The sequence below is a fragment of the Canis lupus genome, chromosome 22, assembly GCF_011100685.1.
Source record: "Canis lupus familiaris isolate Mischka breed German Shepherd chromosome 22, alternate assembly UU_Cfam_GSD_1.0, whole genome shotgun sequence".
In the NCBI taxonomy this organism is placed as follows: domain Eukaryota; kingdom Metazoa; phylum Chordata; class Mammalia; order Carnivora; family Canidae; genus Canis; species Canis lupus.
Window position 1 is genome coordinate 41,950,065 of NC_049243.1, and position 23,228 is coordinate 41,973,292.

At 37.2% G+C, this 23,228-nt stretch overlaps 2 pseudogenes; both read right to left on the reverse strand.

The window, feature by feature from the left end:
• Nucleotides 1-12,031: 12,031 nt before the first annotated feature.
• On the reverse strand, nt 12,032-14,336 carry LOC119877396 (annotated as a pseudogene).
• Nucleotides 14,337-20,398: 6,062 nt separating this feature from the next.
• On the reverse strand, nt 20,399-21,549 carry LOC119877393 (annotated as a pseudogene).
• Nucleotides 21,550-23,228: the final 1,679 nt, after the last annotated feature.

A 23,228-nucleotide genomic window follows, 5' to 3' on the forward strand; every position in this document is an offset into this window, starting at 1 on the left:
CGTGGTATTCTAGTTTCCTGATATTAGAGTTCTACTGCAAAAGACTATCTTACACTATGGGTTAAAATAGTTTCAATCTGCCCTAAACGACACGAACATCTCCAGCTAAAACTTCTAGAGAATGGATGGGGGACTTTTTTCTTTTTTTTTCTTTCTTTCTTTTTTTTTTTTTTTTTAATCTTAAGTACAAGGATAGAAGTTGACATATTCTAATGTTTAAGAATTACTTTCAAGAGCACTTAATGTTTGAATTTTCTTGGAATATGACAATGCGAAGTTATTTAAGACCTGTTTTATCTTGGAGGGTCTTCATACATTAAGGCATTTTTTTTGGAGTATCTTAATGTCCCTTAACCTCTACAAAACCTCTGATTTTTTTTATTATATTGAACAACGTAGCCTAATTTGCGGTGGAAAATAAAAAAGTTAGAAGGCACTACATAACCGAAAAGTTCTAAACAGGAAATAATGCTGCTATTGTTGAGGATAATAGACTCATCCAGAAAAATCGTGGTGTATGAAGCGGTCTATATATAGTGACTTGTAAATCACTCCTTCTCTAACAGTTGAGGAAAGAATGCTGAACTTTTAGGGCATAGCTCAAACTCAACCTCTCCCATGTTTGGAAGGAATAATACAAGAATATATGTAGAGGCCAAAAGATACTGTCAGTATTAATGTTAGAATAAAGGATATAGTTCTATCAGTGCAAGAATGACTATACCTCAGAGCTAGACTCCACTATCTAGTTCCAAGGTGGTTGTAAAATGGGACCTACCTCTTCACATCAGGAAATACCACATATTACTCTCAAGATAACTGGTAAAAGGCTTAAGCGTTCCTCCTCAAAACTGCTATGGGTGAGTAGAATATATCAACTCCATCTACCCAAAGGCACTACATAACCAACTTTCATAAAGTGAGATATTGAAATAAGACCGGAAGTTGTGATCTTGTACAATATTTTCCAGGTATCAGAACAGTGCTATCCAGCTATTACAAAAATATCTGTAAGAACAATCAATGCTCCAGATGTTATAAGAGGCATAAAAAGTTACTTTCCTTTTGATTTGCTAAAACTTAGCACACTTCTGATCAGATGTTGTACTACCGCAGTGTAAAGTCAGTCGCTGTTTACCCTTATTTGAAGGTTGTTTTGAGCTTGATTTTTGGAGGATCTAGATGAATCCTGTAAGTATTTTACATATTCTCAAATCTTTTAGAACAGCTATATATGATGTCTTAAGGGTCAACGAATTCCATAAAGATGATGCGGAAGCATTAGCCTTCAAAATACTTCAAAGGTAACAGATTTTCTAAAAGAACTCTTAAATATCAAGGTGCGAGTTTTTTTTTTTTTTTTTAAATCCTATATTTGCAAGTAGTTCACAAAGGAAATGCATTTAGAATTCTCCTTGTAGATTACCAGCTGTCCCTTAAAGCTGTAAGGTTTGAGTGATTTATTTCTGTCAGAATTACATTTAACTACTTTTGTGCTTTTGACTTAATATTTTGAAGTTTAATAGAAGTTCTCTATGGTCAAGTATGTAGTCACAACTCAATTATACTTGCATTTTTCTATCTGGAAAAATTTCATTCTAACAAGTTCTATCTAACAGAAATAATACTATTGTTGAGGCTAATAGAATAATCCTGAAAAATCATGGTACACAAAGGTCAATATCAGACTTTATGAAAATTGGCACATCATGTAACACTTGTTCTTGTCTGTAACCATTCTCAAACACTGGGAAAGAACTCTTAAAAACACCTTGTATTTTACAAGTGACAGTATTTACTGAAAGAGACCAAGATATCTTAGCGATATTTTTAGAGATGAGGGGAGGCACCTTGGATGGCTTGGTCAGTTAAGCTTTTGCCTTTGGCTCAAGTCATGATCATGGGGTCTTGAGATTGAGCTCTATACTAGGTTCCCTGCTGACTGGGGAGTCTCCCTCTCTCCCTCTCCCTGTTCGTGCTCTGTGCATGCTTTCAAATACATAAAAATCTTACATGAGGAATAGATCTTAGATTACTAGTGGCTAAAATAGTAAAGGAACATTTTTTCATAATATTGAAATGTAGATTGAAATTTAGAACTAATTCTGGGTCTTTGTGCCTCTGAAATTCTAAAGTGCTTCAATAAAAATAGGTAGAAATATTTGGAAACCTTGAGTCCTTGTTTTCTCTGAATATCCTAGAGACGATCTTAGTCCAAAAAGATGTGTGCTAGAGTGCTCTTAAAAAAAAAAAAAAAAAAAAAACCTCTGATTTATCAGTACTTTTTGGGTAATGTTTTACTTCAGCAATAAAGTGGATCTGAAATTAAGAAGTAATAGGAGGGATGCCTGGGTGGCTCAGGGGTTGAGAGGCTGCCTTTGGCTCAGGGCATGATCCCGGAGTTCAGGGATTGAGTACCGCATTGGGCTCCCTGCAAGGAGTCTGTTTCTCCCTCTGCCTATGTCTCTGCCTGATCTCTGTGTCTCTCATGAACAAATAAGTAAAATCTTAGAGATAATAGGAAACTTCTGGACTTAAATGAGAAACTATTGTAAAATTCTTGTCATTCTAAGGTATTTTCCCGTGAAAATCCATGGAAAGTAGTAAAGAAATAAAATTAACCTTTATGCTGAGTCATGCAGGATGTTCAACAGATTCATGCTGGTGCCAAGACAGAGCCTGATTGGAGTAAGACCTTAGTAGCTTTAGAATAGAGTTCTGTATAAGAGAAAGCTGGCTTCTATATGTCAAGTTTCCATGAGGAAATGAGCTCACTAAAACTCATTACCTGTACCAACTTTCTTTTTCAACTTCATTTTTCTTAAAATGTGGAAGTATAAGTGTCTGATGGATATGCATTAGAAATACCCATTCTCTGACTTAGAACTTAACACCATATGTATAAAGGAAATACAAAAACACTTAAATTAGGATTTACATGGAACATTTTAATCTCTAAATGCTAAAACTAGTAAATTAGAGTTCACATAAATACTATTAAACATTTTTCTAAACTTCATAATAAAATTCTTGTGGTATATTAAAGGGATTCCTGTTGGAAAGTGTTACAACTATGTATACTTCATATATGATCTGGTAATAGAGGCTTCCTTTTGTAAGCTTTTATGTTTATAAGGAGATTCTGGGGCATCTCCTAGTACTTCTATGCCTCATGGTAATGATGAATGCAATTGTAGGAAGCATGAGCTAATAAGATCAAGGGTCAAGACCATCCCAACTCCATTACCTAAACAAGCAGAAATCCTCTAGTATGGCTAAGAAATCTAAAATGGGTAGAAGAATCAATACAAATCAATAGCCTTCAGTCAGCTGCAGAAGTATTGACTACAGCTTACAATTTGGCTTGGATTTTTGACTCTTTGAAGTTAGCCTTAATATCAAAGACTCAGTGATTTAAAAAGGGAACACAAGTGGATCTGCATAGAAAAATGGACTATAGCAAACCCCCATTGGCACCCACATGTCTATCGCCTCAACCTCATTTGATGTCAGCAGATCTTAAACCACTTCTTTCAAGCTCTGACCCTCCCCCACCCTCCCCCACACACACCACACACACACACACACTAACCATCTTTCTGCTGGCTTTTGACTTTTGCCACGGCATGAAGGGCTCCTGAATCTATACACAGATGCAGCCTAAATATGCTGGGGACTTAATATTCCCAGAGTTGAGAGATGAGACCTGATAGGCACTCTAGTTGGCTGTTCTACACACAGATTTCTGGGAGCCACTGTGTATACCTTTCAGTGGGCCTAGAGCAGAATTGGTCCCAATTTCCCACAGCAGTAGCTTTGAAACACTTCTTTGGCTTTCTTCCCTATTTTTCCCTACTCCTGGATCTCTTGCCAAATATATTGCATAAACCCACTTTTTAGGCTTATTTCTTGGTGAACTCAAATTAAGCCACTAACACTAATTTTAGGTGATTACTATGATCTTAATTCTAATACTAGATGAGAATGGTATAAAGTCATAGTCATAACTATGTCTAGGTAGGAAAACAAAATGAAATCCTAATTTTCAGAGTATGTTAAAAGAGTGGTCTCAGGAATATATACTTTTAAAAATGAGACCTCAGGATTTTTTAACTGATCCTCATCCCTGCACAGAAAGTCAAATAGATTGAACACAAATATTTTCAAACAAGCTAGATCAAGAAGATTGCTAGATTAAGTCCTCATAGTCTTCATATACAAGTAGTATTAGAAAATATAACTTAAAATACCACACATTTATGTAGTAGCTAAATTAACCAAGAAAAACACCATGTTTATTGAACACTTAAAACTTACAATAAACTTAAAAGAATGTCATTAATTCACTGTATTAAGATATGAATTTTGTCTGTTAATCTATAAATTCTGTCAAATACTGTGCTAGACTTTAGCAAGTATTTTTTTAAAAGCCTTTTCAAATGGAACATAAAATTCAAAAATGCAAATAACCAGAAAGAGTAGAGGGGACTTTTCCTGTCAGATATGACATGAGGAACAGTTAAGCAATAAAGTGTTGTATAAACACAGGAAGGAACAGAGCAGGTGGAAGCTGCCTAAAACAGGAATGAATGTGTGGGAATTAGTATGATAGGGCTGGTATTGATCAGGATGGGGCAAAATGGACAAGTGGAGGGAGAAAATTGGCTCTGTGTATGGGGAGGAAGTCTCCTTTCTAACAGACAAATGAAAAAACTGAATTCATGACCTGAAGAACTAGAAACCCAGGTTGCCTAGGTGGCTTAATTAGACACCCTACTTTTGGTTTTTGGCTCAGGTTGTGATCTCAGGGTTGTGGGCTCAAGCCCCGGGTGGGGCTCTGCTCAGCTCAGAGTCCTCTTATCCCTCTCTACTCCTCCTTCTCTTGGAGTGTGTACATGAGCTTGCTCTAGAATAAAAACTTTAAGAAATTAGTTTTTCTACTGATTTAGGGTTTCTAGTGACAATATATAACTGGAAAGATGAGAGGTACCTTTTATAATAATTAATGCAAAGTACATATAATGAAAGTACTATATTTGATTAAAGTTTTTTTTTTTAACTGAGCATGCTGCAAAATCTATAATGAGAAAACATTTTTAACACTTGAAAGGACTTGATACTTAAAACCTCTCAGGATGTCCTCCTGTAACCAATAGGATGTAGGAAACCATAGAAAAACTTAAGTGATACAAAGTTGATTCATGCTAATAGAAACTTAAATAGCTAAGAAGAAAAGATGCTCAACTTTACAAGTAATTAGAAAAATGGAAACTAAAATCAACTTCACATATTTCCATTTTTCAATACTTACAAAGGTTATGTAATGTTGCCAAGGATATAGACAAACAACCTTCATGTGCTATTAAAGTACAAAATACCATATTCACTCTAACCTTTAGAATAGTTGATTACTATGCGATACGATAGAAAAGACTAATAGCTACTGAGCCAGATACTAATGTAAGCATTTTGCATATTTTCTCAGTCAGTCTAACAATCCTTCAAAACCTATACTGTTTTATAAGTAAGGCTTAGAGAAGGAAGGGCTTCAAATTACAGACCTAATAAGTGGTAGTACCAGGACTCAAACCCACGTGGAATTGCCACTATATGCTGTGAAGTTCTAGGCTGATGCTTGTCCTTCTAGTTTATTTATTTATTTATCTATTTATTTATTTATTTATTTAGCCACTGGGCTTAGAATTTTGAGTTCTGAATCAACTTTGAGATCCAGAACTCTTTTAAGGATTTCCTGTTAAAATAAATGACTACATAGTAAGTTGCATAATAGCAAATGTAGCTAATTTACCCATACCTAGGTTTTTTCCCAAGTGTTTAGCACCATGCAGCAAATATACTGAATACTATTGAGTGGAAACTTATATATAAGTAAGATTTGCTAAAATAACATACCTACCAGAATTGCTTCTATTGCTCCTGTCACCACCACTATCCACTGCTACCACCTACATCTATACATCTAGTCAGAAAAAGGACTGGATGGGGCTCTTGGATAGCCAGTCAGTCAAGCATCTGCCTTCAGCTCAGGTCATGATCCTGGGGTCCTAGGACTGAGTACTCCATCGGTCTCCCTGCTCAGTGGGGAGTCTCCTTCTCCTTCTACCCCTCCCTCCTGCTTGTGATCTCGTGCTCTCATGTTCTGTTTCTCAAACACGTAAAATCCTCATTTAAAAGAAAACTAGAAAAAAAAGAAAACTAGATAAAATATCCCCAAATATAGTATCATCATGATTATTTTTCTTTAGTGTCCTACATTATATAGCTCTTATTTCATAGAGTGGGTTTGGATTCTGTGCACATATGAAAAAGTCTTTCTGAATTCTCTTAAAGCTTTCTATATTGACTGTATAAACACAGGTGATATTCTCATACACATGGTGCATGTGTATGAGCTGGTTTAGCCTTGGCAAAAATACTTCATATATTTAGGAAGGATGGTGATATGTGGTTATCAACATTCACAAGTAGGATATGTAACCTGTTAGCTTGGCTTTATCCCTATTGTCAGTCTATAATATCTGTTTAATCAGTAACAAGATACTGAGCCAGCTGATTAAAATCAAAGAATAAATCTGGATTGAAAAGTTGTTCAAAATAATGAAATTCAGCCCTCTCCAACTGGGCCTTAATTTATTGTTGGTATGGGAACTAAGTCTAAGTAGATGAAACTGGGTTCTTCCTATCTTCTGGGTAGCTTTTTAGTGATCTGTCCATATCTCAGCTTTCATGGGGAAATATTTTTATACTGAGAAAACCTATTCTTACTGCCATTTTTTTTTTTTTTGGCCATATAAAAGTTAACTGTTATTTTAGTTACCTCATCTCTTTGCATTAAAAGGCAGAACTCCACTTGATAAGCCGTAACTAACCTACTAAGGTGGTTAGAGATCGGCTCTAATGAGGCCAGGGTCAAGGAGTAAAGTCGCATACATGCCAATTAACTTCATGCGTAGAAATATATTATCGTATGACTACCTACTGGGTTGCTATAAGGCCAGAACTTATAAGATGGAGTTAATTAGGATACAATGAGTCAGCAGAAACCTCCCACCATTAGCTGAAGCAGGGAGGAAGGAGATATTTCAAGTTCATGTCATCTTGTATATTAGCCAATTTTCTTAAGTAAAAGAAACCTTTGAAGAGGACAGGTGGTTTGCTTTTGTACCGGCTAGGTGTAAATTGGAAAATGAAGAGCTAAAATGCTTTGGAAAAAATACAGTGCAATTATTTTTCTCCCAATCCTAGAATCTCAGCACCACTTCAATAAATGTGTTTATGTAATATGTTTATGGTGCAAATCTCAAGTTTCCAAAGGGTATATGTGAAAATTATTTCCCTCTTTCTCATTGCCCACACGGTTCCCTTGATGTGTAGGTTTAACAGCTGGATCGGGTTCTTGATCATTCTTCTAGAGAAATTTTCAGCATATAAAAGGTGGTTTTTTCCATAGCAAATTACTTTATTCTTTGAAATAGTTATATGATGGTGTTGGGAAACTACCTTCCCCAAATCCTTATCAAATAATCTTTGTAAAGCTTATCACATGTAATAAAGTGCTGAATCAAAGTCTGTGTTACTGAGGAATCCTTCACTAATTCTTCAATCCTCAAGTACTAATTTAACATCTACATCAAGTCCTGGGAGTACTGAACATATATTTGCTTTGCATTTCCCAGTAATCTGTGTGCTGTGTGTATTGATTAGTTTAAGGGCTTTGCCTAATGATCAAACCTTATGTCAAAGTCCTATATTACATAGCCACTTGAGTATTTTATAAAATCTAACACTTTCAATTACTTCAATTATTGATATATTTGAACACCTTATCCATTGATCTACTTTCAGTATGTCAGGAAAACTTGACACTTGAAAATATGAACAGTATTATTCCAAATACTTGGTTAGTGGAAAATGAAGCTAGTTTATCATCTCCCTTGTACCTAGATGCTTTTGCTATAGTTATCTTGTTCTCTTGTTATCCTCATGAAAATACATTAATTCCTCAAAGTCTTGATGCATAGTATTAATCTAAGGGGACATGCTAGGCCATTGAATACAGTTGTAGAGGTTGTACATTAAACAAAAATGTCCAGCCAAGCATATTTAGAACTCAAGCTTATCTCTCCTCTACTTTTCATTCTTGTACCTTGCTATACAGCTGGATACATTTGGAGGAAGAAGCATCTTTTCCTGAAATGAACAATAGTCCCCTATGCTGTGTCACCCGAGAGGAGCGTGGTTGTAAACCTAAAAGTGGGGCAACGTACTTTGGCAGTTTCCTTCAAAAGGTGAAGTCTGTTTCTCTAACCTTGAATCTTAACTGTCCTTGTGTGTTGCTCTGACCAATTTAGAATGTGGCAGAAGGGACATTTTGTGAATTATAAACTCAGGCTTTAAGAAGCTTTGCAGCTTTTCACCTTGGCCTTTTGAATCACTACCTTAAAATCACCATGTAAAGAAATCAGTCTGGGCTCTGGGAGAATGAGAGACTTACATGAATATATGAAGCAACATGCCCTAAGTAACATCCAACACTTATTAGTAGACGGATGTGCATGACCAGCTGATCTGCCAGTTAGGTGTAGTCTCAAAGGAAGGATAGGTAAACTAGATAAGGGATTCCCTCATCAACCCACAGAATTTGGGAGGGGGTGGATTGGTGATTGCTTTAAGCCATAAGCTTTTGCGTAGCTCAACAGCAATAAGTAATAGAGACAAGTGTCTTAATTCTTTCATCAGGTCCAATATCTAAAGACAGAGACCCAAGGCTTTTTCTCATTCTCAGAAAGGCACCATATGTGCTGGCACTGATATTATAATTCAAAACCATATCCAAGGTGTTAAAAACTATTCAGATATGAAGTCCAGCTAAAAGCATCAGAGGGAATAGTTCATGAGTGGCTGATTACTGCAGATATCTTAGAGGGATAGTGGTCTTAACTCTGATTCAGTTGACCTAAATTTATCTGCTTGTCGAATAAAATAAGTTGTAAAATTAGTCATGAGGAATAGTTTCGGGGAATATACATCAATGGCAATAACAGAAATGCTGCTAAAACTTATATCCAACATCTACTCTCAGACCCAGACTTTGGTCTTAGTTTGGCTTCTGCCCAAATTTGTCTTGATTTGGGAAATGGAGTATTCTATTCTGCTTATTTCTATAAAGCAATGCTCCTACAATGAAAATCAGCTCTCTGAATGACCAAGAAAATGCTACAATACTTTGGAATGTAAGTAGAATGAATTGTTCAAAGAGAAATTCACATAAACTTAATATGGTAATTAGAGCAATAACTTTACTATTAAATTTATGCAGGTGTGTGAAAAGTAGATCACTTTCCTATTTCTTTGGTATAAAACATCTATTTTACCTATTATCTGCCTATAAAACAAATGCAGAATTAAAACAGATTATTATATATTGTGCTTATGATAGTTGTGTAAATTGGTGTTTTGATATTTGTATATACAGGTCTATAACTGTAAGCAGTATGGCTTTTAAACATATTTTAAATACTTGTAATATTTCCACTGAAGTTAAACCACAATATGAATTTCAAGAATGTGATTTAATAGGTCTATACATTACTCAATACCCACATGGTAAGAGTAGTCACCAGGGCCAGTCACAATACAATGTTAAAATATTGACCGTATTTCCTGTGCTGTACTCTTCTTGTTTGTGACTCATAACTGAAAGTTTGGACTTCTTAATCTCCTTCACTGATTTTTGCCCATCTCTTCATCCCCCTCTCTGGCAACCACCAGTTTGTTTTCTTTAGTTTTGTTTTAGATCTCTCATATAAGTGAAATCCTATGGTATTTATCTTTGACATTTTTCACTTAGCATAATAACCTCTAGTTCCATCCATGTTGTCACAAATGGCAAGATCTTTGACTAATATACCATTGTATATATTTCACATCTTTATTCTTTTTTTTTTTTTTAAGATTTTATTTATTCATGAGAGAGAGAGAGAGGCAGAGACATGGGTAGAGGGAGAAGCAGGCTCCATGCAGGGAGCCTGATGTGGGACTTGATCCCAGGACTCCAGGATCAGACCTTGGGCTGAAGGCAGGTGCTGAACTGCTGAGCCACACAGGGATCCCCACATCTTTATTCTTTAATGACCGGACACTTGGGGTGCTTCCATATAACTTTTCAAATTAGTGTTTTTGTTTTCTTTGAGTAAAGACACAGTAGTGGAATTACTGGGTTATATGGTATTTCCATTAACTTTTCTGAAAAAACTCCCTATTTTCTAGTGGTTATATCAATTTATATTCCTACCAGCAGTGCAGGAGAGTTCCTCTTTTTCTCTACATCCTCAACAACACTGTTCTTGTCTTTTTGATACTTTGTACTTTTTAATGCCATTCTGACCAAGGGGGTAATACCTCCTTGTGGTTTTGATTTGCAACTGTGAAGCATTAGTGATGGGGAGCATCTTTTCATGTGCTTATTGATTGGGCATCTGTATGTCTTTAGAAAATTGTCTATTTTTGTACCCATTTTTTAATCAGACTTTTTTTGACATTGAATTTTATAGATTCTCTCTCTATATTAGATATTCACCCCTTATTCAGTAGATTATGTACAAATACCTTCTCTTTCAGAAAGTTGCCTTTTTGTTTTATTTCCTTTGCTGTGCCAAAGCTTTTTAGTTTGGTGTAGTCACAATTTATTTTTGCTCATGTTCCCTTTGTCTGAGAGACTTATATAGAAAAATGTTGGTAAGGCCTAGGTCGGAAAGTTTACTGCCTCTGTTTTTCCATTTTTTAAGGTGTATCGTTTCAGGTCTCACATTTAGATGGCTAATACATTTTAAGTTTTTTGTGTGTGGTGTAAGGAAGTGGTCATCTCATTCTTTTGCAGGTAGCTGTCTAGTGTTCCAAAGACCATTTGAGAGATTATTTTCCTTATTGTATATTCTTGCCTCCTTTGTTGTAGATTAATTGAACATTTGTGTGTGGGGTTACTTTAGTAAGGATACTACAGAAAGGGAGTATTGATAAAACTGCAAATGAATGAATAGATACTGAAATGGAGAAATAATTTTATATAATCATTCTGTATACTTGAATAACGAACTAAGAAAAATTCAATTTTGTTAAAATTATGTCTTGCAGAATCTTTAAAATTTTCACAGCAAAACTAATGGGGATTGCTGAACTACTTATTTTGGTTAGCAGCACATAAATGTGAAATGAAAGACTCTGAATGCATTTAGTTTCCGTTCTCAAAATAAAAAAGCTTATCACATAAGATTAAAGACCTGTAACAAAGCTTCCTGGAAACCCAACATAATGACAGTATTCTCCACGTAGAAATATCTAGTTGGAATTTTAGGGAAAAGATATGACTATTATAATACTGAATTGCAAAAATTAAGTCCTTTCCTAGCTTGTACATCAGCATATATGTGTGTGTGTGTGTGTGTGTGTGTGTGTATGAACTGACTTAAAATCATGCTCAGAATTGCAAATTAAAAAAAAAATTAAAGCCACGTGTGTGTGTGTGTGTGTGTGTATGAACTGACTTAAAATCATGCTCAGAATTGCAAATTAAAAAAAAAATTAAAGCCACCTCAACATTAAGTACATAACTGCTTCATGCTCTTGATAAGAGTTTCTGTGCTAGGTTCAAAATTGTATACTTCTTTGTATACTCAAGGAGTATAGGACAAAATATAACCATTAAAATATAGACTCAACTTGCCCCCTCCTCCTTTTAAGACCCACTTATTTGGTGTCATCATCAGACTATCATATCGAGCAATCAATAGTATGGATGCAAAAAAAAAATCTACATTAAAACCCTTTATTTGGAATGCTTCATACTTTCCACAGTACAGAAACTAAAATGACATTTTATACAATTTTCACAAATGGAGTCCTGTTTTTTGCCCAAGCACAAGTATTATCTAAAGTGTGATATCTTTGTAGCCCCCGGGCCCTGCCACCACTGTGCTTGGCTGAGTACACAAATCTATTGTAACCTTCCCTGTCACTCCTCTGGCTCTTCTCTTCTCTCCCACTGAGCTTTGTTTCCAGGCAGCAATGGAAACATACTGCCACTGCTGCTGAAACCACCATGGCCACCTTGGTTTTGTGGGTTTGCAGAGTGTTGGCCTTCACCATCATAGGGGCCTAAGCTGCTGCATCCAGAATTTCCTCCTTTCATGGCTCCAAAATTTGAAGATTGACTGATGTAATTGCCAAAATCATCATAGCTTCCGCCACCTCAAATTGCTTCTGTCATTACCAAATCTGTTAAAGCCATCCCTGCTGCCACCATAGCTACTGCCACCTTGATGGCCACCATAGCCACCTCAGCCACTGAAGTTTCCTCCAGGACCAAAGTTGTCATTCCCACCAAAACTGTCTCCATGACCAGCATTTAAAGTTTCCAGAACCACTTTGTTGACCTGTTTGGCTGGATGAGGCACTACCCATCTCTTACTTAGATAGGGCTTACCTCCCTTCATAGCTTCACAGTGGTGGCCATTCACAGTGTGGTATTTTGAAGGTATTTTGTCTCTGGAGGCATGGTCATCAAATACTACAGAACATTCGTACTTGCCACCACCCTCATCAGTCATGGTTTTAATCGCTTCAGTTTTCCCGTAGTGTTCAAAATAATCTCCTAGATGATCTTCAGTGGTCTTTAATGCCACTGACACAAATCTTTTTCACAATGAAGTGGGCACCAGGTCTTTGAGAATCTTCTTTTGAGAGCTCCCTCTTTGGTGCCACAACTCTTCCGTCCACTCTGTGTGGCCTTGCATTCATGGCTGTATCCACCTCCTCCACCGTGGCATATGTGACAAATCCAAAGCCTCTGGAGCTCTTGGTATTTGGATCTCTCATTACCACACGGTCTGTGAGGGTTCCTCATTGCTCAAACTGGCTCCTCAGACTCTCATCAGTTGTTTCAAAGCTCAAACCTTTCACAGCTGCTCAGGTTTTCTGGGAGACTTAGATAGGACTGTGGTGGGAGGGGAAACTTTAATGGTACTTACTCAGCCACATTCATGGGCAGAAAAGCTACGTGGTCTTTTTGATACAATCAACAGGGCACTATGTAAACATAGCTGTGTGGTTTTCGTTTTCTTTGTTGTGGCATGTTTAAGCACACAGGAAGGTATTGTGTTTTAAAAAAAATAATTGAGCTACAATTGAGAGATAACATTATATTAGTTTCAGATATATAACATGATTTGTACATATTGCTAAAGGGTCATCATAATTCTAGTTAACATCCTTCATTACTCGCTTATTTTCTTGTGATGATTTTCAGATCTAAGTAACTTTTTAGTATATGGTGCTGCTGAAGCAAGCATGTAAGTATTTTTTTGTTATACAAATGATATTAACTATATAGTCACCATGCTCTACATTACATCCCTAGGACTAGTTTTTTTTAATTTTTATTTTTTTTAAAGATTTATTTATTTATTCAGTCAGAGAGAGTGAGAGAGAGGCAGAGACACAGGCAGAGGTAGAAGCAGGCTCCATGCAAGGACTCAATCCTGGGACTCCAGGATCACACCCTCTGCCGAAGGCAGGTGCTAAATCGCTGAGCTACCCAGGGATCCCCCAACGTTTGTTTTCTGATAATAGCCATGCTAACAGTGATTTCACTGCAGTTATGATTGCATTTCCCTGTTTAGTGATGTTGAGCATCATCTCACACACCGGTTTGCCATCTCTATATTGCCTTGGGAAAAATGTCTATTCAGATCTTCTCATTTTTTAATTGTATTCTTTAGTTGTAGGAGTTCTTTATATATTTTGGGTATTAGATACAAGATTTGCAGGTATTTGCTCCCATTTTGGCAGTTGCCTTTCAAATTTCTTGACTTCCTTTGCTTTGAAACTTTTTGATTTGATGTAATCCTACCTTTTTCCCCCTTTACTTCGTTGCATTTTCTGGTAGTATCAAACCCAAAAATGTACAGGTAATGTTTAGTTTCATACCATTATGATTAGAAAAGATGCCTGATATATTTATGTCTTAAATTTATTGACTTGTTTTGTGGACTAACATTTCTGTCCTGGAGAATGGCCAATGTGCACTTAAGAAGAATGTATTTTTGGCTGGAATGTTCTGTGCCTGTCTGTTAAGGTCCTCTAATTTCACATGCCATTTAAGGCCAATATTTCCTTATTCCTTTTGTCTGGATGATCTATCCACTGATTTGAGTTATATAAGTCCCCTACTCTTGTCTATTTCTCCTGTTAGATGTATTAATATTTGCTTTATAAATCTAGGTGCTTCTTTTGAGTATATAAATACCTAGAAATGTCATCATGCGGATTGATTCCATTATCAGGATAATGACTTTGTCTCTGATTATAGTCTTTGTTTTAAAGGTTTTTTTTTTTTTTTTTCTGATATAAGTATAGCTACCCCAATGTTCTTTATCCCTTTGCATGGTTATCTTTTTCCATAAATTAACTTTTCATTCTCTGTACTTCCCACCTGAATGGAGTCTCCTAGACAGCATATAGATAAATCTTATTTTTTTTAATACATTCAGCCATTGTCTTTTGATTGAAGAACTTAATCCACTTACATTTAAAGCAGTAAGTACTGAATTATTGCTATTATACTCTGGCTGTTTTATAATTCCTTTGTTCCTTTCTGGTTCTTACTCTGCCTTTGTGATTTGCTAATTTTCTGTAGTGGTATACTTGAATTCCTTTACCACTCACCTATCCACTATGGGTTTTGATGTGTGGTTACCATGAGGCTTATGTGAAACAACTTGTATATAACTATATTTAAGTTTAAATGCATTATAAACATCTATATTTTTATGGATGTCTCCCATATTTGATATTTTTGATGTCACAATTTACAGATTTTTATCTTGTGTATCCATTAACCAACTATTACAGCTGTAGTTATTTTTGCTATTGTCATCTTTCATGGTAGCTTTGTAAGTGATTAACCCACTGCACTTACAACATTATTCTAAAACTAAGGATTATAATTTTTGTTTCAATTAGTGCTCTTTTCAGCTCAACAAAGTCCTTCTAACATTTCTTAAAAGGTCGGTCTAGGGATCCCTGGGTGGTGCAGCGGTTTGGTGCCTGCCTTTGGCCCAGGGCATGATCCTGGAGACCCGGGATCGAATCCCACATCGGGCTTCCGGTGCATGGAGCCTGCTTCTCCCTCTGCCTGTGTCTCTGCCTCTCTCTCTCTCTCTCTGTATCTGTCATAAATAAATAAAATATTAAAAAAAAAAAAAAAGGTCGGTCTAATGGTAAACTCTAACTTATCCTTGTCTGGAAAACAGTCTTAATTCTGAAGGACAAGTTTGCTGGGAATTCATGGCTGGCAATTTCTTTCAGCATTTGAATACACTGTGTCACTCTTCTGGGACTGCAGTTTCCCTGAAAAATCCAATAGACTTATGGGGGTTCTTTTGTATGTATCAAGTTTTTCTCTTGATGCTTTTAAGATTCCTTGTCTTTACCTTTTGAGACTTTCAATGATGATGTGTCTTTGTGTGGATATTTTTGGGTTCATCTTGTTGGGAACTTTCTGGCCTTCCAGTATCTGGATGTCTGTTTCTTCAGATTAAATAATTTCCAAAATCTCCCTTCATTTTTTGCCCCTTTGTCTTCTCCCTCAGGGAACTCTATAATACAAATGTTCTGCTTGATGTTGTCACATAAATCCCTTAAGCCAACTTCAAGAGAAAAGTATAGATACTCTGGATGGAGTATCACTGCCCTGTGTTTGAGTTCATGGATCCTTTTTTTCCCTGCTGCATTTAGTTTAATTTCTCAAAAGTATTTATTCAGTCTGGGATTTCTATTTGATACTTACCTCTTCTTGTTAATTCTTTTCTACCTGAGCATGATGAGCATCAATTCTATTAGGTAAGTCACTTCTCTACATTTCATTAAGGTCTTTTTCTTAGATTTCAATCTTGTTCTCTTTATTTGGAACATATTCCTCTTCATTTTGCTGGACTGTGTTGGTTTCTATATATCAGATAAAATAGTCCTGTCTCCCAGTCTTGAAGGAGAGGCCATATGAAGGATGGACCTTATTGGTCAATTCTGTCCTAGCTCTCAGTTGGCTCTCAAACCTTTATTGTCTAATAAGTCCACTTTATTCTTAGTGTCTCCCAGTAGTTGAGTGTGTGCCAGTACCAGTCAATGTCCCAAAGGGGAGGACCTCCATCTGAACTCTATACATTCAGGCAGTAGCTCTTAAAGTATGCAAATATACCTCTTTCAGAGGAAGACTGGTTGATAGGGTATGTTTGCTGCCTATGCTTGAAATCCTGGTGTGATAGCCCTAACTGTTTCTCTCCATCCCATTGAACCTGTGAACATAAACCTGGCTTATGGATAGACACCAGAGCCAGATTATTAGAGGTTGTGTCCTTTGGGCAGCAGCCACAAAAGCTAGAGTGCCTGATGTGTATGCATGTGACTTTCTCAAACACTAACCTGTGGCAGGGCAGAGACTTTCGAAGGTGATACTTTTGGTGTCTCTAATCTCTGGAGAGTTTAGTCTCTTTTGAGATGTATTTATTTATTTTTTTAAGATTTTATTTATTCATGAAAGACACAGAGAGAGAGGTAGAGACAGGCAGAGGGAGAAGCAAGCTCCACACAAAGAACCCGATGTGGGACTCAATCCCAGGACTCCGGGATCACGCCCTGAGCTGAAGGCAGATGCTCAACTGCTCAGCCACCCAGGTGTCCCTTGAGGTGTATTTATAAGTCTGACCATCAGACCACAGCTCTGAAAGTAAGCTAATAAGCCTTTTTGATAGAATTAGGGCATATTTCAATCTGCTGTGTCTGTGCTGTGCCCTGGGGGTGGGTGACCAGTTGAGAACTGTTCCTCCATTTTGATGCAGTCCTGGGGGGCCCACAGATGTAAGCCCCACTTGGCTAACAGAGCTGGGTGATCAAATTGTGTCCAGTTTTTGTCCAGCTGCAAAAACTGGAATATCTATTTTTCAGAAGATACTGGTGACCTAGAGCAAGGCAGAGGAAGGCAGATCCTCTGTTTCTTAAATTCCACAAATGAGTGAAATCATATGGTTGTCTGTCTCTGATTGACTTATTTAGCTTAGCATAATACCCTCTAATTCCATCCACATCACGGCAAATAGCAATATTTCATTTTTGATGGCTGAGTAATATTCTATTACAGGTATAAGTCTTAAATGTTGTGGTGCCAGATGTGTGGTTCAAATTTTCTCTCCTAGGGATCCCTGGGTGGCGCAGTGGTTTAGCGCCTGCCTTTGGCCCAGGGCATGATCCTGGAGACCCGGGATCGAATCCCATGTCGGGCTCCCGGTGCATGGAGCCTGCTTCTCCCTCTGCCTATGTCTCTGCCTCTCTCTCTCTCTCTCTGTGACTATCATAAATAAATAAAAAAAAATTTAAAAAAAACAAAACAAAACAAAACAAAACAAATTTTCTCTCCTAAGGAGAAGTCTGGAGTTGAGTTCCCTCCCAATTATGGCCTGGCATGCCAGGGATATGGTTTACTGTGAGATTTTGCCTTAGCCTCTCCTACTTTTCCCCACTTCATTTGCCTAGTAGCTCAGTTTATTAATGAATTTCTTTCAGAAGAAATTGATTTCCTCTCTAGCTGTAGATTTGGTGTGCCCATGGGAGGAGAAAATTTCAGGATTCTCCTATGTCACCATCTTGAACCAGAACTAGCACTAGTAAGTCTTAGCAATTACAATGGCAGTACAGTTATCTCTGCCCATGTAATACCAACAAGGACATCCCTTATTCCCATTAAATAAGTCACCTAGTGACATTACCCTGTGCTAGGGTTACATAGGGGGAAAATACCATGCCTAGATTGCCAAGGAACCAAAGTCCAAGGAAAAGTTTTATGTTCTTATGTGAATTGCAGAAAGCAAGCACATAAAATGGTGAGGTAGACAAGGAAGGGAAACAAATCTAATAGGTTGTTACTTACCTGGTCACTGTTTGGTATCTAAGACTGTATGATATTGCCAGACTGTCTTTTGAGAAGACAGCTTCTTTCCAAGATAGGTTATCTGGAGAAGAAGACAACTAATTTTCAGAATAGGTAGAAGGAAAAATAAAATTCCCTTCCATCTTTTAGTTGTGTATGTAAGCGGGTCTTGCTATATCAAACCTCAATAAGCCTGCCTTCCTGGGGCAGGAAACAAGGCCACATGGTTGATACATGAGGCAAAGCATTGTTAAGCTCTGCTTGCAGGTGACTGGCTAGCATTCATGCAGTGTTCAATGATTGCAGAAGCCTTTGGGCCAAGGACAAATAGGCAAAATCCCTGGAAGCTCATTATCTCGGACTAGTTGGTGCATATAGTTTCATATAATGTGAAGGTATCCTAATCAGTTCTTGAAAATAAGAGCACTGGGCCTCAAAATTTTTCCCAAGACAACTAAGAAGTTAACAGAGTTGGGGTTTGTATCCAGGTGTGATCTAATGTGTATGCTTAACCCCTCATCCTTCATATAAAAATGTGTGCTGATAAATGCCTACTATGTGTTGCTGATTTCTACTCTGCATCATAAATTCCTGTGTCCTACATATTGTTTGACATTCCACTGGAGATCTGATGTATCAAAGTTCACCATCATTGAATTTCATTGACCTTCCCTGCAAAAGATCACTTCTCTAATGCTTCCCATTCCAGTATAATAAAATATTCCATACACTGCCTATCCAGTAAACCTGGAAGGCTCTTGCTTTCCTTTCCAAAATCTAATCAATGACATGTAGAAAATCCTAATATTTTAAAGCACTTACCACATTGTTTGGGACTACCCTAAATTCCTTATAGTGATCACCTTCAAGACTGATAGCAAATTAATAAGGCAGTATGTTTATCTTCATTATTCAGATAAAGAAGGCCATCTGCCTATTCTTCATAGGTAGAAAATGATAAAGCTCAGGTAGAAACACTGGCACCAAGATTCTTTTATAGAGGCTAATTAAAGTTACTCGAAATCCTTTGATTCTCCTAAAAGGCTCTTGAATCCAACTACTTTAATCAATGCCCATGATCAATGACCCAGTCTAAGTCATCATCTTCCTAAACTTCTACAGCAGCTCTTAGCTAATGCCTCATTTATCCAATCTCCTTTCCAGTCTACTCTCTACATCACAATCAACAGTTTTTAAAATATAGATATGAGTGTCTCTTTCTACATATAATCAAAGGCTTTTCAGTGCCCTTAAAACAAGACCAAACTCCATTAACATTGCTCACAGTGGACTTAGCATTCCAGATGTGGCTTATCTCTACTTCTCATTCTCCAGAATTCTCTTCAATCTAAAGATGATAACCAGGCTCAAATTGTTTGTTCCTCAAAGATACTACATGGATGACAATACTATGTGCTCTACATGCAGCATCCTATCCTATTTCCACCACTCCCATACACCTATTTTTTCTGGTTTGTTCCAGTAATCCTTAAACTTTATCAGTAAAGACTTATCTCAGAAAAAGTATCCTCCTAAAACTCTTAGCTCCATATATCTCTATCATATTTGTAACCCTAACTTTGTTTAGTATCCATATTCTCTGCTGGCCTCTACCCTAAGAGTTTAGAGCCTATGTCTACCCTTATTCTTTATGCTTCATTGCTACCACAGTACTGGGTATAGAAAAGTCTGACACATGTGCAAATATACAAATGTGTACATGCAACCGCATGCATGCACAAATGCACAGGACTGCTTATACAATCCAATAAAGTTACATGGTCTGATATATATACTCAACTGGGAGACAAATGGGGATAAATCTTGATTGGATATCTGTTAACAAGACATTTTATTAAACTGACATTAGAAAATCAGCTTAATACAAGATGCTCTTAACTTGTCATTCTTAAATATTTTGTTGCCTGATGGTGGTTTCTCTATATTCAGGATCCTTCTGATTGCAAGTATACCACTGAGTTCTGTCCACCTCCTGTAAATTCCCCTATGTTGATAGGTATTAAAGTAAATATGTTCTTTCTTTCTTTTTTTTTTTTTTTTAAAGACACATTTATTCAGCGTCATGATCAGGCTATTACATTTAGCAATCAACAGCATGGGTGCAAAAAAAAAAAAATCTACATTAAAACCCTTTGTTGGAATGCTTTATACTTTCCACAGAACAGGAACTAAAATAACCTGTTATACAATTAGTCACAAATACAGTCCTGGAGTTTTTTGCCCATACACATGAGTATTGTCTAAAACATGTAGCAATTTGTAGCAGCTAGGCCCTGCCATCACTGTGCTTGGCTGAGTTCACAAATCTGTTGTAACCTGTAGCTTCCCTGTCACTTCTCTGGCTCTCCTCTCCTGCTAAGCTTTGTTTCCTGGCAGTAATTAAAACCTTCTGCCACTGCCATAGCTGCTGCTGCTGCTGGAACCGCCATAGCTACCTTGGTTTCGTGGTTTGGCAAAGTATTGGCCTCCACCACCATAGGGGCCAGAGTTTCTGCCTCCAAAATTTCCTCCTTTCATGGGTCCAAAATTTGAGGATTGATTGTTGTAATTGCCAAAATCGTTATAGCTTCCGCCACCTCCAAAGTTGCTTCCACTACCACCGCCATAGCCGGCTCCGCCTCCGCCTCCTCCGTTGTTATAGATGTCATAGCTGCCACTCCCGCCATAGCCACTGCCCTGGTTTCCATAACCCTGTCCACCACTTCCATAGCCTCTGCTTCCTCCAGAGTAACCAGGGCTGCCTCCTCCATAACCACCGTCATTACCAAATCCATTATAGCCATCCCCACTGCCACCATATCCACCACCACCTAGACTGCCACCGAAGCCATCTCAACCACTGAAGTTCCCTCCATGACCAAAGTTGTCATTCCCACCAAAACCACCTCCACGACCACCACCAAAGTTTCCAGAACCACTTTAGCCTCTCTGGCTGGATGAAGCACTAGCCATCTCTTGCTTTGATAGGGCTTTCCTTACTTCACAGTTGTGGCCATTCACAGTATGGTATTTTTTTTTTTTATTATGGTATTTTTGAATGATAATCTTGTCTACAGAGTCGTGGTCGTCAAAGGTCACAAAAGAAAAACCTCTCTTTTTGCCACTGCCTCCATCAGTCATGATCTCAATCACTTCAATTTTCCTATACTGTTCAAAATAATCTCTTAGATGATGTTCTTCAGTGTCTTCTTTAATGCCACCAACAAAAATCTTTTTCACAGTTAAGTGGACACTGGGTCTTTGAGAATCTTCTCGGGAGACAACCCTCTTTGGTTCCACGACTCTTCCATCCACCTTGTGCAGCCGAGCGTTCCTGGCCGCGTCCACCTCCTCCACGGTGGCCTACGTGACAAACCCAAAGCCTCTGGAGCGCTTGGTGTTGGGGTCTCTCATTACCACATGGTCCGAAAATGTCCCCCCCATTGCTCAAAATAGCTCCTTGGACTCTCATCGGTTGTTTCGAAGCTCAAACCTCCAATGAAGAGCTTCTGCAGCTGCTCGGGCTCTTTGGGAGACTCTGACTTAGACATAACGGCGGTGGGAGGGGAGACTTTAAGGATGCTTACTCGGTGACATCCAGTGGCAGAAAAAAAGCTAAAGTAAATATGTTCTAATAAGCTTCTGATGCTGTATTTTAAATCTAAAACATCTTAAATGAGGAACACTTAATTTTAAACAGTAACTAAAACCTCCACTGATTTAGGCATCCAAGATCCAACTTTTTTATTTAGCACCAAAAAGTATGACTTTTTTAGCATATAAATGGAACTCTTTATTGCACGCTAAAGAAAGTATAAAAAATGTATGAAAGTGTAATTTTCACATATTAAAATGAGAACACTTTGAAGTAAACACAATTATCTCAGTATTGTTGCTAAATATTTTAATGGTATTTCATTGGTATGAATTCTAAATATTGTTATCAGAGCATAAATCCAGATGCATTATCTAATTAAAAGTCAATACTTTAAAAATCCTGTTCCAGTGCAGGTAATTCTAAGAAAAAAAACTTTCCCTTCAGTCTACATATAATGACAAAGTAACCAATCCATTCTACAAAATTTTAATTTGGTCTGTGTCTCTGCATTCAGTACAGCATGCTGTGCTTTATTGGTAAAAATACATCTTAAAACAGTGACTTCTAAATTTTGATTGCAATAATTTGTTTATCTTAGATAAAAATAAAGGAAGTTGTATTTTTTGTAGGGTTTTTAAGGAATGCTAATTTTAAGCACTTCCAGAAAATCAAAATATTTAAATATGAAGTATAATTTTTAACTCCATCTTTATTTGTAATAACACAAATTGCTTCTGAATGCTACTATTAAAACTTTCTATGAAATTCCCTCTCCCACCCCATCCTGATTTGACTACAATAACTATTTGCTGGTTTTTCTTTTTAAATTCCAGTTAACTTATATTAATTTTAGGTGTATAATAGTGCTTCAACATTTCCATGCATCACCACAAGTGCCCTTGTAAATCCCTATCACCTATATGACCCATCTCCTTACCTACTACCCCTCTGGTTACCATTGGTGTGTTCTCTATAATTGAGTCTGTTTCTTGGTTTGTCTCCCCCTCCCAACTTGCTCACTTGTTTCTTAAATTCCATATAAGTGAAATCCTATGGTATTTCTCTGACTTATTTCACTTAGCATATATTATACTCTCTAGCTCCATCCATGTTGCAAATAGCAAGATCCCATTCTTTTTCATCGCTGAATATTGAGTGTATCACATCTTCTTTATCCATTATTCAATCAATGAAGACTTAGATTGCTTCCATATCTTGACTATTGAAAATACAGCTGTAAACATAGAAGTGCATATATCTCTTTGAATTGTTTTTGTATTCCTTGGGTAAATACTCAGTAGTGCACTTGCTGGATTGTAGAGTAGCTCTATTTTTAACTTTGTGAGGAACCTCTGTACCATTTTTCACAGAAGCTGCAGTTTGCATTCCCACCATCAGTGCACAAGTGTTCTTTTTTTCCACATCCTCACTAACACCTTTTTCTTGTGGTGTTAATTTTAGCCATTCTGCCAAGTGTGAAGTGATAGTGTAGTTTAGATTTGCATTTCTCTGATAAGTGATGATCGTCTTTTTTACGTGTCTGTTGACCATCTCTATGTCATCTTTGAGGAAATGTCTGTTAATGCCTTTGCCCATTTTTTAATTTGAGTATTTTGGGGGATGTTTTATAAG